Here is a 9,848-nt window from a genome sequence, read left to right on the forward strand (position 1 = left end):
AAAATTTTCCACCCATTATGCGAACCCTATTGATCATGGCAGGAAGCGGGAAAGTGTGCAGCTCATTGATTTTCTGTGGCTACTGAATGCATTAGGTCTGACATATTTGATGGGTAGGCAGGTTTCAAAGGAAGCTTCAGTTAAGCTAATCTTAGTTCAGAGGAATATTCACAATGGAATAAGGAACCTTGTAATTGCAAGAGAAAATAGAAGAGTCAGAGGACTGTATTACGAGTTATATCAGCATAAAAATTAGACATGAGCCTTCCCGAGAGACTGCAGTAAAACACATCAAGTCTTTGATGCTGCTTTTCACACATGAAGCAATTACTGGGTAACTTCGGTTTTTCACCCTTCAGCCAAGAGAGTGAAAGCAAAGCAATTAGTAATTCTGTCCTCTTAGCTAAGGAGAGCTATCAGAATTCTATCAAGTTTTTTTTTTTAAATGTAACTGAAGAAATCAAATAATTGCATAGCACAAGTGATATTGATAGTATGCTACACCCTTTCAATTTAACATTTTATTTCTAATGATCTATTTCTTATTCCTTTCATTATTGTACTGATTCTTTGAAATAAAAATGTTCACCCATTATTAATATCATAGGATATCAAAGTAGATAATTGAATACAAAATTCAAGTCATAAAGGCATTTTCTACCTTGGGAATCATTCCCATTTTTAATTTAAAGCCAGAAACTGTGATCTAGTACCATGTGGGATACTGTCTCAGTGACATATTAATACAATGTCAGATTGCAATATCATGAATCAGCAATACACAAACAGTGTCAAAATCCTAGCTGAATATTTACAGTACATTAAGTAACATGATGGTGTGTATGCTTTAGGTGAGTCTAATTAAATTAGCATCCACTAAGTGGTCCTTGGTGCCCACAAACAAACACTGTGTGTTTGGCAATCAGCTTTCTCATTTTTCCAGGTCATTTAGCAGACAATCGTACAGGCAAACTTATGAGAATAAATGGGACCACACCAACATGCAATGCCATATTCCAATTTGCTGAAGTCTCCAGGAAATTCTCCCATTATTTGAGCACTAATGCATAACCTTCCTCTGCTTCAGGAATTTGACCTTCAACTCGGGTTTTAATTTTCAACTTCAAACTCGGTACATCAGTAATACAAATGATCATGCTTTGCGTTAATGCTTTACTAATTGGTTTTAATTATCATAGAATTGCATTTTTTACAATTACTTGTAGCTAAGATGCGTAGTTTGTGCAGAGAAAACTGATTTCCAGGATCAGCTCTGGAAAGAGAGTCAATATGGGATCTCAGACATGCCTTTGAAAAAAGTGAGGCTCATGAAAATTCATTCAAATGTTGATATTGTTTGTATAGATTAATGACAAAAGGTGGAATCAACTCTAGAACTTCATTTTATACAAAGGTTTTTTGCTAAATCTTGAAATGTCTTTGATACTTTTATTTCTCATTAAAATCTTATGAAAACATCAAGTTCAGATCATGAAACTAAACATCCCTTGATTGTAGAACCTTACAGCTGTGACAAAAATGCACAATTTCTTCCTTTGGGGATGTGTTTCCCTATGTTCCTCATAAATGATATATCTGAAAAGGAAATTTTTGTTTCTGGAATATTGTCTGCAGAAAGTCAGTCTTGATTTTTCTACATAGTACAGTTCATATGTACACATTTACATGTGATGATGGCTTACCTGCTATAAGGAGACTAAGAAAATAATAATAGACAGACTCTACTCTGAAGAATGTATTTTGCAATGATTAAGTACATAATAATGTCTAAGCATGATCAGAACCATCCCAAAGAGCCAATACTACACTGCAGTAGCTTGCAGCAGAGTGAAGGAGGGTAATATACAACACTAAATTATACCGTGTCCTGGAAACCAGGAGTGCGGGAAAACTGAACATCTATAGATCATGGGTGGACATAGTGTGGAAAGTCTAGCTATATGGAAGAGGTAGTAACTTAATGAAATTGGCAGGATGAGTTTACAAAAGAAACGAGGCTAGAGGCTTTGGTCATTCTCATCAAATCTTAATAGTGTTTTAAAACATTGACTTCATTCTGGTTTTGCTTGGTGTCTATGAAGTAGAAACAATGGAGAAAAGCCATAGACACAGATGTTTCATTTTATTATGCTGAGCAACAAAACAGGTTGAGAAAGAAGGAATGTCTATCTCACTAACAAGAACACTGATCATAGACACAAAAAGTATGATGGGTCTTTGATCAGGTGGTATTCTTTTTGTGAGATAATCATTATAAATTAATGACCTCTGGCCATATGCTACTTTTCGTAAAATATAGTCAGTAATAGAAAGAAAGTATTGGCCTGAAAAGGGTCAGTGGCTTCCTTATCTTTTTCTTTCTTTCCCCCCTCCTCTCCCTTCTACCAGCTTCCCTCTACTCTCTCCTCTTCTTCCTCCTTTTTTTCTTCTGATCCATCTTTGTCTGTTACTTCCTTTTTTTACCATTACAAAATGTCCCCTATATTTTTACTAGAAGTCCATTTATACATTTTTAAAGAATCTGGAAAAAATGCAGGATTAAAAACCTGTCAAGCTGTCTTAATCATCAACTTAAAATGGCACTAAAGTAGAATTCATGCCTGTGTTGGCACCTGACACTTCTCAGCTCTCCTTCCTCTAGGTGTCAAAAATCATTACAAGTTAATTGTGGTAATAAATACTAAGACAGAATAGTTGATGTGAAATAAAATGCAAATGAAGATCAGTTTTAAGCAGGAGGATTTAGTCTAAGTGACCTCTTGACAGGCATGAAAGGCTGTAGAAAGAGAGGTACATGATCTCTCTGCTCAGATGATTTTCACCATAAAAGGTTTATTTTGTTTTCTTAAATGTTCCTGACACTCTAAAGGCAAATCCATGGCAACAAAGTGCCATGTGTGGCTTGAGATCCTTGCCCCTTTAGAACATGAAGTCTTTGAATATCTATAAAATATTTTATTTCTTTCATCTGCAAAGACAAAAATATTGCCACAAATTTTTCTACTTCATTATGTGAACCGTCTTATCCTCCATCAAACCGAATGGACTATTCCTATATTTTCTATCATAGCTCTCTGTAGGATGATGTGACAGGTGATGTATATTAATACTGTATATTAAACTTACTCTTTGGTTTTTTTATGGAAAACTTCACAATTACATCTGCATATCTGCACTCCATAACGAAAGATGTATGATGTTAAGGGTATTAGAAATTGAAGTTCTTAGCTATTCACAGATTTCTTTCTATGTGTCTTGCCACCCAAGGTGTGGTGTCTTCAGCTTTTGTGGTTTTTGTTCTCAGTCTAATGGACAACAAAGATGATTAGCATGCAGCCTTACTGTGGCTTCCCAGACCAGCAATTACTATGGAGGTGTTTTTTCTTTTCTTTTTTTTTTTTAACAATTTTATTTTACATATCAATACCAATTTCCTGTCCCTGCTATCCTCCCATAACCCCTATCTTCTCTCCATCCCATCCCCTATCCTCTCCTCAGAAAGGGTGAGGCCTCACCCTCACATGGGGAGTCAACAAAACCTGTCTCTTCACTTCTGGCAGGATCAAGGCTCTCTCCGTATCTAGGTAGAGCAAGGTATCTCTTCATAGGGAAGGTGCTCCAAAAGCCAGTTCATGCACTGTTTCCAGTGCTAGTGGCTCCACAAACTGTCCAAGGCACATAACTGTGACCCACATTCAGAAGGCTTAGGTATTATGCAGGTCCCCCAGCTGTCAACGCAGAGTCAGTGGGCTCTCACTAGCTCAGGTCAGCAGTTTCTGTGGGTATTCTCTGAAGGCTTAAGTCACAAAAAATCCCATACCAGTTTGGAATTATGATTAATTGAATGGTTATTTATTTAAAAGGGAAAAACTTACAGATCACCGTCCCAGCCAACAGCCCTCTGCGCAATCAGGAAGGGAGCCTAGTCACCAGAAGCAGAGATGGAAGCCAGAGCACGAGTGGAGGGAAGTGGTCGCGTTTTTTTAAAGAGAGAGACCACGCCCCAATGGGCTGGTATCTCAGCGGCTATTGGCTGAAGGAGCGGAAGGAGCTCCTGCAACAATTCTCATCACGGTCTTGGCCCCTTTGCTCATAATATTGATCCTCCTTTATGACTGGACTCAAGGAGTTCAGTCCAGTGCTTAACTGTAGATTTGTGCATCTGCTTACATCAGTTACTGAATTAAGGTTCTATGATGACAATCAATGTGATTACAGGGGAAGGGCTGTTAAGCTGCTCTCACCTGGGCTCATCCTTGGGGATTCCTGGGAATTTCCCTAGTGCCTGCTTTCTCGCTAACGCCATAATGGCTCCCTCTTTAAAGGTATCTCTTTTCTTTTTCTCCCTCTCTATCCTTTACCCAACTCTACCTTCCTGATGTTCTCTTCCCTGGTCCCCATCTTCCCAGTATATACAGCTTTTCATACATTATTCTTCCATCATCATCCCTCACAATCCTACTGTTCCACCCTCCCCCATCCATCCATACTATCTAATCTACTACTTCCCTCCCATGAAAGGTTCTGTACCCATGTATATCTTTTTTTTTTTTTTTTTTTTTTTTTTTTTTTTTTTTTTTTTTTTTGGTTTTTCGAGACTGGGTTTCCCTGTAGTTTCTAGAGCCTGTCCTGGATCTAGCTCTTGTAGACCAGGCTGGCCTCGAACTCAGAGATCCGCCTGCCTCTGCCTCCCGAGTGCTTGGATTAAAGGCGTGCGCCACCACCGCCCGGCTACCCATGTATATCTTATTCTAAACTTCACTTCTGTTGGTCTATGAATAGCAGCTTTACTACACTTGATTTAACATTTAATCTTCACATATAAATGAATACCTGGAATACTTGTTTTCTGTGTCCAGAATACCTCACTCTATAGTGGCATTTCATTTGGATTTTAGTAAATAGAGCTTTCCTGAAAATAAGAGAGTAAAACAGCCCCGGTGGTCAGCCTTACAGACCAGGCAGTGGTAACGCACACCTTTAATCCCAGTAGCACACTAGTTGCTATAGATATTGGGCAGTGCATGCCTTTAATCCCAACCATAGAGAAGTAGAGAAGATTATAAAATTGGAGGAGAAAGCTCTCAGGCACTGTTTTTTTTTTTTTTTTCCCTGAGATCCCTGAAGGTAGGATTGCCATTTTATGGACTGAGGTAGAGGTAAAAGCCAGGGGCTGGCCGTTTTGCTTTGCTGACCTTCAGGTAGAACCCCAATTTCTCTCAATGAGTTTCTGTTAATTGTGCTTCATCACTCAGGATGACTTTTTTTGGAGTCCATCCATTTACCTGATAATTTTATGGTGTTATCTTTGTAATGACTAAGTGATACTCCATTGTATAAATATACCACATTTTTATTATCCTTTCTTCTGTTGGGGGAACAACTACCAGGAAGAAGGACGCAATGACAAATTTGAGTAAGTGTTCCCATGATAGGATGCAATAGCTTTAGGTATACGCCCAATAGTTTCATAGATGACACTTGAGGTCAATAGATTCCCATCTTCCAAAGGAACCACCAAAATGATTTTCGGGGGTTATACAGGTATGCACTACCACCAAATTTGGGTGAGGGTCCCCTTCATATCCTGGCAATCGTTAGCTATCACTTGTTTGTTGTCATGAGGCATAAATCATATCACATATAATTATATTTATTGCATATTAGACGTCTATCCCATATGCTGTTTCTTAATACCCTTTTTCATCTTGTAGGCTGCTGCTTTCTTTGAATGAGCACCATTTGTTGAAGATATTGCATTTTACAATGTGAACTTTTGCCCTCTTTAGCAAAAATCGGGTGATTATATGTGTGTGAATTTGTATCTGCAACTGTAATTTGATCTTATTGATCAACATATCTGCTCCCCCACCATACCATCCTTTTTTTAATAATAGCTTTATAGTATAACTTGAAATCTGGAATAGTCATACCTCTAGCAGTTCTTTTATTTTTCAGAGTTGTTTTGGCTATTCTGGGTTTTGATGTTTCCATATAAAGTTGAGAATCGTCTTTTCAAAGCCTGTGGAAAATTTGTGTTGGAATATTGGTGGGGATTGTACTGTATCTACTGATTGCTTTTGTTATATTAATCATACCAATCCATGAGCATGGGAGATATTGCCATATTATGCTATCTTTTTAAATATTTTTTACAATGACTGAAGCTTTTATCTTACACGTTGTTAACTTGCTTTGTTAGAATTACTCCCAAGATGTTTTATAATATTTGAGGCTATGATTTAAAATGGCATTTTTCTCTAATTACTTTCTCATTTACTTGTCATTGGTTTATAGGAAGATTAATGGTTTTTAGTGGGTTAAATTTTTTTTAATTAAACTACTTTGATTGACACTTTGGTAAAAGTGCTTATTAGTTTTAGGAGGTTCTTGGAGGAATTTTTAGGGTCACTTTTGTATAATATCATATCATTCTCTAATGAAAATATATTGACTTCTTCCTTTCCAAATTGTATCCCCATTGGTCTAATGTTATCTTATTGCTCTAGCTAAGACTTCAAGTACTATTTTGAATAAATATGAAGAGCATGAACAACTTTTTCTTTTTCCTGATTTAAATGGAATTGCATTGAATTTCTCTCTATTTGTTGTTGACTATGGTTTTGATGTGAGCTTCCTTTATTATGTGAAGTTATATACCTTTTATCCCTAATCTCTTCAAGACTTTTATCATGAATTACTGATGAGTTTTGTCAAAGTTATTTTCTGTTTCTAATGAAATAAATTTTGTCCATGGCATTTTCTGCATCTAATAAAATGATGTTCCCCTAGATGAAATCTACTTGATCATGGTGGACAATCTTTTTTGATGTGTTCTTGGATTCAATTTGCTAGTATTTTATTGAGAGTTTTTATATCTATTTTTATAAGGAAAAGTAGGCTATAATTCTGTCTTATTGTTGGTTCTTTATGTGGATTGGGTATCAGGGCAATTCTAACCTGGTAAACAGAATTGGACATTGTTCCTTCTGTTTCCATTTTATGGAATAACTGAAAGAGCATTAGCATTTACTCTTCTTTGAATGTCTGGTAGAATTCTACATATAAACCATCTGGTCTTGGTTTCATTTTGCTTTGTATGTAGTATATGGTCAATTCTGGAGAAGTCATATGAATTGTTGAGAAGAAGCTTTATATTCTTTGTATTGCATGAAAGCTGGGTTATAAATGGTTAATGATCACAGTCAGTTTCTAAAAAGAATAAAAAATAAAGGGGATATGACATAGATATAAATTCTTTACATTAGTATGGATCTTGGTGTACTGATTCAAATTTAAGGTTGATTTTGTTATACAGGTATTATTTTTATACAACTCATTTAAAATGTAATGTAAAATACAGATTAATAATTATCTATAATAATCAACCTTTAATTATGTTAGGTGTATTTTCTGGATATAAAGAGATATATTTTAATTAGATAGGTAATCTACAACACTTCAAAGACCTATAGAATGACATTTAAAACATTTTAAGAACTTAGACATCTCTCATCCATAAGATGTGTCTGATTCTAGCAACACCAATCTACTTCTGAAGTGGTGGCCAAAAAATTGCTCTGTCAAAAAACTCTTCCTGATTGTTGTAGCTTTGTGACTAAATTTACAGAAGGAATAGTGTAGAGATAGTGTGTATGCTTTTTTGCAATTTTCACACATAAAATGCATAATTGGCACATCTGTTATCATCCACCACTCTTTCAAAACTTTATAATACGTTATAATGTGGGGAATAAAAAGGCCTGACTTGACCACAAGCCATAGAGAAGGAAGAGTCAGGCTGAAGATCACATAGCTACCTCAATAATGCTGAATCTTTGATAGCTCTTTTATCAATGATAGAAAAATAAAAATAAATTGTCTTATATTAAGGCATTTTATATGTCACCATTTGAAAGAATTTCTCACTTAATTCATAAATCATTTAAAGATATAATATGTTTAATTATTTATTCAAAGCATCACGTTTTGGTTTATTGTGATACTGTTTATTCTCTTTGTTTTTTCGAGACAAGGGTTTCTGGTTGTCCTGAAACTAACTCTGTCCTAGAACCAGGCTGGCCTATAACTCATAAAGATCAGTCTGCCTCTGCCCACCAGCCCTGGGATTAAACACATGTGGTACCACACCTGGCACTGTTTACTATCTTAAGAGAAATAGCCAGGTGGTGGTGGTGGTGGTGCAGGCCTTTAATCCCAGAACTTGGGAGGCAGAGGCAGGTGAATTTCTTTAAGTTTAAGGCAAGTCTAGTCAAAAAGAGCTAGTTTCAGGACAGGCACCAAAGCTATTCAGAGAAACTGTTTCAAAAAAACATACATACATACATACACGCGTACCCACACACATATGTGTGTGGGTACGCGTGTATGTATGTATGTAAAATCCCTGAGTTTTGCATATGCCGAAGAGTCCATATAAGTTCAAAAATTAGCAAACAAAATTAGTGTTACTGCTAAACTGAATTTAATCTCTGGGTCACAGTGAGTAAATACTAATGTATCTATGATAAATGATTAGAAACAAGAAATAAAAACCACCTAGAAAACATGAAAACACCATTTATCTAAAGGCTGATGCTGTGTTGTCTGAGTGAAAGTTAATAACTATAATACTTTAGTATTACTAAGTATAAGTCTTTATGTTATTATTATTATTATTAAAAATTTTCACCTCCTCCCATTTCTCTCCCCTTCCCCTATTTCCCCTCCCCCTCCCTCTTCAGTCCAAAGAGCGCTCAGGGTCCCCTGTCCTGTGGGAAGTCCAAGGTTCCCCCCCTCCATCCAGGTCTAGGAAGGTTAGCATCCAAACAGACTAGGCTCCCACAAGGCCAGTCCATGCAGTAGAATCAAAACCCAGTGCCATTGTCCTTGGCTTCTCAAGTCAGCCCTCCTTGTCAGCCACTTTCAGAGAGTCCGATTTGATCACATGCTCCATCAGTCCCAGTCCAGCTGGCCTTGGTGAGTTCCCATTAGATCAACCCCACTGTCACAGAGGGTGGTCACACCCCTCGTGGTCCTAACTTCCTTGCTCATGTTCTCTCTCCTTCTGCTTCTCATTTGGACCTTGGGAGCTCAGTCCCGTGCTCCAGTGTGGGTCTTTGTCTCTATCTCCATCCATCGCCAGATGAAGGTTCTATGGTTCTATGCAAGACACTCATCAGTGTGGCTATAGGATAGGGCCAGTTCAGGCACCCACTCCTCAATTGCTCAAGAAACAAGCTGGGGACATATCCTTGGACACCTGGGAAACCCTCTAGAGTCCAGTCTCTTGCCAACCCTAAACTGGCTTCCTTAATAAAGATATATACTTCCCTGCTCCCATATCCCCCCTCCTCCTTTCCAACCATCCCATTCCCTCAAGCTCTCCCCATCCTCCCCTTCTCACTTCTCTCCCCCCATCTCCCCTTACGCCCACCCCATCCCCCACCCCTAAGCTCTCAATTTTTGCCTGGAAATCTTGTCTACTTCCAATATCCAGGAGGATAACTACATGTTTTTCTTTGGGTTCACCTTCTTATTTAGCTTCTCTAGGATCATGAATTATTGGCTCAATGTCCTTTATTTATGGCTAGAATCCACTAATGAGTGAGTACATACCATATTCATCTTTTTGGGTCTGGGTTACCTCACTCAGGATAGTGTTTTCTATTTCCATCCATTTGCATGCATTCTGGAAGAGGGAATGGAAATAACATAAGTGGCAGGAGAAAGAGAGGAATGTTTAGAAACTGGACATGAGATGGCCATTGTACTCATGAACTCCCTGAAGTTACAGTCATCTGCCTAAGATCAAGACAACAATATCG

This window comes from Arvicola amphibius, chromosome 18, assembly GCF_903992535.2.
Source record: "Arvicola amphibius chromosome 18, mArvAmp1.2, whole genome shotgun sequence".
Lineage (NCBI taxonomy): Eukaryota > Metazoa > Chordata > Mammalia > Rodentia > Cricetidae > Arvicola > Arvicola amphibius.